The sequence below is a fragment of the Rattus norvegicus genome, chromosome 6 (genome assembly GCF_036323735.1).
Source record: "Rattus norvegicus strain BN/NHsdMcwi chromosome 6, GRCr8, whole genome shotgun sequence".
Lineage (NCBI taxonomy): Eukaryota > Metazoa > Chordata > Mammalia > Rodentia > Muridae > Rattus > Rattus norvegicus.
Window position 1 is genome coordinate 37456239 of NC_086024.1, and position 10404 is coordinate 37466642.

Genomic DNA, 10404 nt, shown 5'->3' on the forward strand with positions numbered 1-10404 from the left:
TGTACCTAGTGTTTGTGATCCTGTCCCCGTGACAGGGATGTGTTTGGATGCTGGGTAGTTTCCTCATTTCAGAAATTTTACTTGTTATTTCTTATGTGATTAAAGTCTGTTACTGGTTTCTGCATAGAGGGGTGATGGAGGAATAAACAAGAGAGGAGTTGGGGAGACATGAGGCGGGAGCCCCTCACACAGAGGAAGAGGACATGATTCCACTGTACAGGAGCAGGAGTACAGCCTAGCGTTTCAAGGAGAAGCCAGGACAGAACATTAAGATGCCAGGTAAAGTCCCTTAGAATCCCTCGGTAGGCTCTCGGGTGTTTGTACATGCTGATTTGTTAGTTGCTTTATTGTGTCCTGCCTTTAGCCTCCAAGGATTGATTTGAGGGTAATGAAGCCAGGATTCATTTTTAGACACTTAGATGGCTGGTGCACTGGAAGTGTAGTATGATTTCAGGGGGGTTTTGGAATCCTGGAATAGTGCCATTTTATTAGAGTTTGAGAGAAAAATATTACAGGCAGGCTGTAAATCGTGAGCTGCCCAGAGGAAGAATATGGGAAAGAAGGAAAAAGTCAATTGTATTTGTAAGCAGCCATGCAGTAGGCATGGACTGGGTGAAAGTGAGTAAGCCTGAGTATTGGGCAAAGCGTGCCCAGACTTTGATCATAAAGAAAAGGGCCTAACGAAGAAAACCCAACAAGGTTGCATGGGTGCAGCACCACAGTGCTGCTACACGAAGTCTGCATGTAACTGCACCTTGGTTGGGGGATTTCAATCTCTCTTGTAGCTCAGGCTGAGCTCAACTTCTACAGCCAGGATTAGCCACTGATACTTGGGTGACGTGGCTGCTGCCAGTGCAGCTTTCTAATGAGGAGTGCACTATGAGAGCAGTAAATACAGAGCTAGCGGTTGTTAAGTTTTGTACCATGCATAACTGCTGTATGACAGGTTCCACACCAGCAACACTGCAAAGCTATGAGGATCTGTTGCTCTGTGACGTGGTACTCACTGGCCAGCACTTAAGTGACTTTTCCCCTCAGCTCATTTGAGGTTGATTTTTAAGTTTCACTATGTTGTCCAGACTGGCCTAAACTACCCAACTACTGGGATTTCTGACATATCACTGCACCTGGGTTCCTCAGAGTCTCAGACCTCTACATGTCTTTTGGTTTAAATGGTCTTAATTATTCTGGTTACTGGGACTGAATTTAAGATTATTTGAAATGTGAAGTTGGGTACGGTGACTCATTTCTCTAATTCAGTGGTCAGGATCACCTGGGGTACATGTAAGTATGCAGCCAGGTTGGCTTATGGATGGTGGATGGCAGTGGCGTACGTAGGAGGTGGGATGTGACCCACACGGATGACAAAGTCCTTGTTACTGTTTCTAATTCTATGCTGAAGTCCATGCTTGGCAATATTTAAATACTTGTTGGATTCTTTCCCTGTGTTAGTGCAAAGATTACACCAAGTGTCTGGACACACTGAATATTTGTGGCATTTAACATGCTGTAGCTGCTATAAAAAAGATGAGAGCCCCAAAACATCAGAAATAGTCAATAATCCTACTTCCTGCTATTAATAAAAAAGCAATTGAAAACCGGGTCCCAGAGAAGCAAGCCCTCCTGGTCAGAACACTTCCTAGAAAATCAGTGTGTGGGTTAAAAAAAAATGCAGATGGATGGGAAAAGAATTTTACCAGAATTCACCTTTTAAACAAGAAGGGTTCTAGCAACAGCTAGAAAAGCCAGTCCCAGGAAGACATTTGCATAATCCCACCCGCTGGGACCCCTAAGATCAGCAGACCTGTAGAACCCAGGGGTGAATTCATGGTTTCAAGAGCTGTAGGGAGAGGGCCATAGTCACTAATGGGCATTGAGCTCGAGCAGTGAGGAGTGTAGAGTTAAATGGGCACACAAGGCTGGTGTCAGAGTGAACTGTAAACTACAGTAAAACTACAAACCTTGGCTCTTTTAGCCTAAGCTTTGTCTCTGTTCTGTTTAGTTATCTCTGCCTTCTTGCGTCACCTCAGTTTTCTCTTGCCACTATAAATGTGGCTGTAGGCTCTACAGAAGGGCCCATCCATGTTTTGGGTGGAACACTTCTTCCTCAAACAACCTAAGGATCCTTGGAGTAGTGGATGGGTAGCTCTAGGAGTTATCTAGTGAGCTCCTTAGTTCATACTTGAGTAACCTCGTGCAAAATTTTAAATCCGAGCATAAATACTGCTCAGGTGCGGAAGAAAAGAAAAATTAAAATCTTGGCGGGGTGGGAGGAGACATAGTGATAGAGCTTTGGAAGAAAGCTGGAAATGGGGCATACAGTTCTAAGTACCATTTCAAAAAAAAAAAAAAAAAAAAGGCGTCACTTAGAAAATGGTGTACGTGACCTGAAGATGTGAGAGGATGCACAGACAGGTGGCCTGCAGGAGCATGTTTACGGTGTTCGGAAAAATAACCTGAGGGGAGGATGGGAAACTCAGGGAGGTTTTGGGCTGACTGCACCTATCACTATGACTCTCAGTAGACCAGGAAATTCCTAGGGCATCCTAAACAGGTGAGAGCCATGAACTGGTTTTTCCATGTTGCTTCAAATCCGTTTCACCATCTTGAGTGACAGTCATAAAAACCTCTCAGTTGTAAATACCAATGGCAACAAACAAGAAAAGGTCTGGGGATGTAGCTTACTTGGTGCAGTGCTTACCTACTATGTGCAGCGCTTACCTACTATGTGTAATGCCCTGGGTTTGGTCCCCAGCACCACATAAAGACAGAATAGTGCTACAAGCCTGCAGTTTGGAGGTGGAAGCAGGAGGATCAGAAGTTCAAGGTCAGCCTCACACACGGAGCAGGAGTCAGCTTGGGCTACTTGAGGTCCCATTTCAGCAACAAGAGAGAGCAGGAGAGAAGACATAGCTTGTGTATAGTGCCTTGTCAGTAGCCAGAAACCAGCAGCTACTGTCAGCTTGGCTGTGAAGAGAACTGATTTTAATATAATTTTAAATCTCCATTCTGCCACTGACTTCCTGTCCGAGCCTGGGCAGACTTCTTATCCTCTATGAGCTTTACACACAACAACTCCCAAAGAGGAATACAGGGTGTAAAGCGCTCTGCACAAAGGCAGACCTGGCGAATACACACTGTGGTGTTTTTAGATGAATTATCAAACAGTAGCTATTTTAGCAGGTAAGGTTAAATTCTGTAAAGTGGGTGGTGTTCGGAGCCATTTCCAGTGAGTTAGGTAAACTGTAAACTGGGTGTTACCGTCTGTGTTATGTGTTTTGTTAAATTGACCCACCTGCTTTCTCCCCTTTTAGCACCTGACACCCAACTCTTTGCCTTGGGTCCCTAGTAGCAAACAATTTGCATATGTAGAAGTCTTAAGTTTCTGCCAAGGACATTTACCATAGTCAAAGCTGAGGGTTGGGGGGAGCAGATGATTACTAAATAAAAACAATTGTGTCGGGGGGGGGGGGGGGGGCTGGAGAGATGGCTCAGTGGTTAAGAGCACTGACTGCTCTTCCAGAGGTCCTGAGTTTGATCCCCAGCAACCACATGGTGGCTCACAACCATCTATAATGAGATCAGGGGCCCTCTTCTGCTGTGTCTGAAGACAGCTACAGTGTACTCATATACATAAAAAAAAATAAAAAAAATAAGCCCAATTATCTCTGCTGATAATTTTCAGAATACATTGGAAATGAACCTGCACAGAAACTAAACTGATATTTAATGCTCTTGAACTATAAAACCACTGATAGTCAGACATGTGTTTCCCCATTTGTGACTCACATGTTCACAGTCGTCATAGCACATACTTTGTCCTGAGTCATTGTTTCAACGTGCCCTTGCAAGGCCATTTCCACCCTTTTGCTTTAAAACAGTGGTTCTCATCCTTCCTAATGCCGTGACTCTTTACCACAGTTCCTCATGCTGTAGTGACCTATAGCCACAAAATTATTTTCATTGCTACCTTATAGCCATACTCTTGCACTGTTATGAACCATAATGTAAATATCTGATTTGCAGGATGGTCTTAGGTGACCTCTAAAGGCAAACCTGCTCTTTTGTTCCCTGAGGTTGGTCTGTTCTCTAGCAATGTTGTGAATTAGGCTTTGGGAAATTAACTTAGACTCAAGATGAGTGTCACCAAATTCCATGGGATTCTAAGCACACGAGGGATGCAGCTTGGGTATAGAGGGAGGAGCAGAATGTGTGGGAGCACGGGGTGTGGGGTCAGAGGACTAATATCAGTTCCTGTCTTCACTGGGTTATCCTGTCTGACCCTGTGAAGTGTGTTTAGGATGACAGGCTTCTGTTCCCCTGTAAAGCCAGGAAGACGTAAATCCTGACTTATGTACTTCTCTTAGTTGTTCTGAGAATCAATGAAGGTGACGGACAGGAGGGCTGGCTGCTTACAATTCACTCTGCAAATATTATTTGGAGGTGTGTGAGAGAGCAAGCCACAATTGGGGAATGGCCAAGAGGGAGAAGAAAAGTATTTGACCTGGAAACCAAAGAAAGAGTGACTTTGTTTCTTGTCTATTAGAAAGAGGTTTTGGTCTTGGTTGGTGTTGGCAGCCTCAGACACCTTGTTTATATTCACGGCTGGGTCATCAATGGTTCCTATGGCTTTAGTGAGTAACTCAGACTACAAAGTATCATCACAGACTCCTCCCTCCTTTGACCTTATGTGCTTCTTATTTTTGGTTAAATAGTTGTCATTTAAAGAGAAGATTAACCATGAAGATGTAGGTATCCGTTTAATTTAACTTTTGCAGCACTATGCATTCCTTTCCCATCTGGTAGTATTTTTCTTTGCTGGAGAAACTTCCTTTGACATGTTTTTACAGGTGATTCTGATGATGATTTTTTTATTATTATTTTTTTTTTTTTGGCTTTTATATGTCTTGCTGTGTCTTTATTCTACCTTTGCTTTCTAAAGCTATTTTTGCAGGGTATAAAAGATGCCACCTCATTGTCTTCCTACATACATTGTTTCTAAAGAGAAATTTACTGACTTTTGTTCTACTCTGTATAGAATATTCCCCCACCCCCACCCTGCCGAGGAATTCAAATATTTTGTAGCACTGATTTTGATCAATTTGTCTATGATGTTCCTTAAGGTTGGCTTTGTGGTTTTAATTTTTGCTGTGCGTAGAGTTCATTGAGGGCTTCAGATCTGTGGGGTTTCATCATGTACGGAAATTCTTTAGCTATTATTTCTTTAAGTGTGTTTTCTGTTCTCCCTGATCCCTCCTTCAGGCATCCTGTCTGGCTGGAAAAATAAAGATATGCTTGCCATGGGGTGATTGGAGATCATTCTTGGGAGTTGGACTATGCAGGAGATGTGGCTAGAAGATTTTTTTGATTTATTTAGTACCAGAGGGGCCAGAGATGTCAAGGTTGGATCATGTCTGTGTGGCCACAGGGATAGTGGAATGAAAGGAAGGAGGAAGATGTAAAGCTCACTCTTGGATGTGTTGAGGAAAGCCCTTTTGTGTTCTTTAAGAAGAGAGTTCCAGGGGTTGGGGATTTAGCTCAGTGGTAGAGCGCTTGCCTAGCAAGCGCAAGGCCCTGGGTTCGGTCCCCAGCTCCGAAAAAAAAAGAAAAGAAAAAAAAAAAAAAAAAAGAGAGTTCCAAACGAAAGGTCCCTTTTCGTGTGTCCCTTGTACTCTACCAGCACAAAAACCTAAATAAGCCTAATCATGGTTTTGATATCAACAGAATTAAGTGTAAATGTAAAAAAGTAACAACAACAACAACAACAAAAGTCCACAGACAGGGAGGGTCCTGACTTATCTCCCAAAGCCAATTTATCATACCAAATTCCTTCTCCAGTTGCATCCACTTTAACCAGTGACAACGTTGTTACCGTGTCCCCTTATGCTGTCACTCACGTCGTGGGACCCTACAACCGTTGGGTCTAAAGGCTTCTCTCCTGTAATGCCTTTGCTAATGTGGTGTAGTTTTTCTGGTGCTGTTCAAAAGAAAGTCATTCTGTTGTTTACTGTTGCTTCATTTCACCCATTTCAACTCTGAGGTAAAAATTTTAAATAAAAGGGTGGGTACTTAACTGTGGTTATATTTTGAGAATTAGTAGAAGGTGAACATTTTCAGTAAAAATAAAAATTTTTTTAGTTTTAAATACTTTAAAAATGAAGAAGAAGAAGAGAGTTCCAAAGGAGAGTTCCAAGTGTAATTTACATATTTAAGAATTAGTCTTAGAGGAGTAGTAGATGAAGTCTACCTGTAGATACGATCTAATATACTTGATACAGTATAAATCAGGGAAGTAGGGAGTGGGCTGGAGAGATAGTTCAGAGTGCACACTTCTCTTGCAGAGGACTAGAGTTCAGCTCTCAGCATCTAGGTGGAGGCTCACAACCATCTGTAACTTCAGTTTAGACGAATCTGTGCTCTCTTACCAGACACTCATGTGGTGTGCATGTGTGTGAGCATGTGTGCACACGTGCACACCCCCCCATAGATACACAGCACTCATATACAATAAAATAAAAACAAACAAATCTTTTTTTTTATTAACTTGAGTATTTCTTATATACATTTCGAGTGTTATTCCCTTTCCTGGTATCCGGGCAAACATCCCCCTCCCCCCTCCCCTTCCTTATGGGTGTTCCCCTCCCAACCCTCCCCCCATTGCCGCCCTCCCCCCCACAGTCTAGTTCACTGGGGGTTCAGTCTTAGCAGGACCCAGGGCTTCCCCTTCCACTGGTGCTCTTACTAGGATATTCATTGCTACCTATGGGGTCAGAGTCCAGGGTCAGTCCATGTATAGTCTTTAGGTAGTGGCTTAGTCCCTGGAAGCTCTGGTTGCTTGGCATTGTTGTACATATGGGGTCTCGAGCCCCTTCAAGCTCTTCCAGTTCTTTCTCTGATTCCTTCAACGGGGGACCTATTCTCAGTTCAGTGGTTTGCTGCTGGCATTCGCCTCTGTATTTGCTGTATTCTGGCTGTGTCTCTCAGGAGCGATCTACATCCGGCTCCTGTCGGTCTGCACTTCTTTGCTTCATCCATCTTGTCTAATTGGGTGGCTGTATATGTATGGGCCACATGTGGGGCAGGCTCTGAATGGGTGTTCCTTCAGTCTCTGTTTTAATCTTTGCCTCTCCCTTCCCTGCCAAGGGTATTCTTTTTCCTCATTTAAAGAAGGAGTGAAGCATTCACATTTTGATCATCCGTCTTGAGTTTCGTTTGTTCTAGGGATCTAGGGTAATTCAAGCATTTGGGCTAATAGCCACTTATCAATGAGTGCATACCATGTATGTCTTTCTGTGATTGGGTTAGCTCACTCAGGATGATATTTTCCAGTTCCAACCATTTGCCTACGAATTTCATAAACTCGTTGTTTTTGATAGCTGAGTAATATTCCATTGTGTAGATGTACCACATTTTCTGTATCATTCCTCTGTTGAAGGGCATCTGGGTTCTTTCCATTTTCTGGCTATTATAAATAAGGCTGCGATGAACATAGTGGAGCACGTGTCTCTTTTATATGTTGAGGCATCTTTTGGGTATATGCCCAAGAGAGGTATAGCTGGATCCTCAGGCAGTTCAATGTCCAATTTTCTGAGGAACCTCCAGACTGATTTCCAGAATGGTTTTACCAGTCTGCAATCCCACCAACAATGGAGGAGTGTTCCTCTTTCTCCACATCCTCGCCAGCATCTGCTGTTACCTGAGTTTTTGATCTTAGCCATTCTCACTGGTGTGAGGTGAAATCTCAGAGTTGTTTTGATTTGCATTTCCCTTATGACTAAAGATAAAACAAACAAATCTTATCCAGGCATGGTGGCACGTGCCTTTTGTCTCAGCACTTGGGAGGCAAAGCCAGGTCCATTTCTGTGAGTTCAAAACCAGCCTGATCTACATAGCTAGTTCTGGGCTAGGTAGAGCCACACAGGCCCTGTCACCCAAAAAACTTCTAAAAGAAGCAAAAATAACAACAACAACAAAGTCAATACAGGCACATTAAAAATGAAATACCTTAAAAAAACTACCCAGAATTTATCCTTTACAGTTGTAATTCTTTTCCTTTACAGTTGCTCACAGGCAACTATAAATCAGATCCTTGTCTTGGTGTTGCTTTACCCCTGTGGGAGCCTGGTGGTGGCTGAGGAACTAACACCTTGCTGAAGAAGGTCAAGGAAGGCTACTGTGGCACTGATGTCCAACACAGAGCAGTCTGTTGTCAGTCCGTGAGACGGAACAGAGCAAAGCCTTTCCTCTGAAAAAAGCAGAGCCCGGCTGTTTCTTCTACAAACACTCTATCACGCCTGATGACCACCCTGCCACAGTAAGGCCAAGCAGCCCTGTTCCAGGAGCTGCCGTCTTCTGGCATCTAGACTTATCTTTGACCAAGAGCCTTCATGTGCCAAGGCTTGCTTTCTGGGAGTTGGGCAGTGAACAGTTCAAACTTTGTCCTTGTGTTCTTGGTGCTCAAGAACTCATCACATGTCGAGGGGCAGCAAGCCGTAGCATCTCTTCATCTGCTGTCCCCTACCCCCCTGTGAGACATCCCGCTGGATTTGAACTTGTTATGTAGTAGAGGATGATATTTAAATTTCGAATTTTCCTGCCTCCATGTATGCCTGGATTCATCAGGTCTGCATGGTTTATATAGTGGTGGAGATCAATCCCAGGGCTTCATGCATACTAGACAAACACTTTACTGAGCTACATCTCCAGACACTTCCTCTTTTTCCCTGTGTGTGTGTGTGTGTGTGTGTGTGTGTGTGTGTGTTCATGTATGTAACTAAGGCATGGGTTTGTTACATCATGTGTATAGAGGTCAAAAGACAACTTGTAGTGTAGTTGACCATTAGCCTTGTTTGAGACAGGCTCTCTTTGTTGTCTGTGGATATGCCCCACTGTAGAAGTGCTGAGATTACAGTTGTGTACAATTACGCCCAGCTCTACGTGAATTCTGGGTTCAGAACTCAGGTGCTCATACTTGTGTGGCAAGAACTTCACCCACCAGAACCATCTCTCCAGAACAACACTTCTTAAAAAGCCACTGATGCCATTGTGGCAATGTCCCCTCATGACTTTTTTTTTAAATTATTTTTTAAAGATTTATTTATTTGCTTTATGTATGTGAGTACACTGTCGCTGTCTTCAGACACACAAGAGGGCATCGGATTCCACTACAGATGGTTGTAAGCCACCATGTGGTTGCTGGGAATTGAACTCAGAACCTCTGAAAGAGCAGTAAGTGCTCTTAACCGCTGAGCTATCTCTCTAGAGCCCTCTCCCCACTCCCTGGGACTTCTTTTAGGCATAATTATTCCCCAAATACTCTACCCTTAAATACTATCAATACAGGACCTTGAGGACTAAGTTCACAACTCTTTTTTTTTTTTGGTTCTTTTTTTCAGAGCTGGGGACTGAACCCAGGGCCTTGCGCTTCCTAGGCAAGCGCTCTACCACTGAGCTAAATCCCCAACCCCAGTTCACAACTCTTGAAGGGTGCACATTCTAACTATAGCAGTGAGCTCATGTTTCTGTGGGATCAGATTTCACAACCTCATTTTGCAGAATTGAAAGCTTATACCCACTAAGCATCTCCAACTGCTTATCTTCCCTGTTTCCCAGGAGCCACCCCTCTACTGTTTCCGTTCAAACAGGTTTCGACTACTTTAGATACTCTTTACAAACGGTATCATTCCAAACATGTCTCCTTGTGAATGGCGTATTTCACCTTGCAACGTGTCCTTGAGGTTCATCCACGTTGCAACCTGTATTAGCATTTTGTTTTGAAGGCTTACTAGCATTCATTTATGCAGTGTGCTGGCTAATTTTGTCAACCTGACAAAATTATCATCAGAGTCATCAGAGGAGAGAATGTCGATTGAGAAAATGCCTCTATAAGATCGGGCTGTAGGCAAGCATATAGGACATTTTCTTAACTAGTGATTGATTTTTTCTATCTTTTTTTTTTTTTTTTTTTGGAGCTGGGGACCGAACCCAGGACCTTGCATTTGCTAGGCAAGCGCTCTACTGCTGAGCTAAATCCCCAACCCCTTAACTAGTGATTGATGTGAGAGAGCCCAACCCATTGTGAATGGAGCCACTCCTGGGCTGCTGGTCCTGGTTCTATAAAAAAGCAACCTAAGCAAGCCAACGAGCAGCACTCCTCCTTGGCTTCTGCATCAGCTCATGTCTTCAGGTTCCTGCCTTATTTCATTTCTGTCCTGACTTCCTTTAATGATGAACAGCAATGTGGAAACGCAAGCCAAATAAACCCGTTTCACTCTTGCCTCTTGCTCTTGCCCTCTTCCCTTCTTCCCCTTTGTCCCCTCTCTCCCCATTCCCCTCCCCCCTTCTCTCCATGAGCTCATGGCCAGCTTCTACTGCTTTCCTCTTCTACTCTTCTTCTCTCATTAA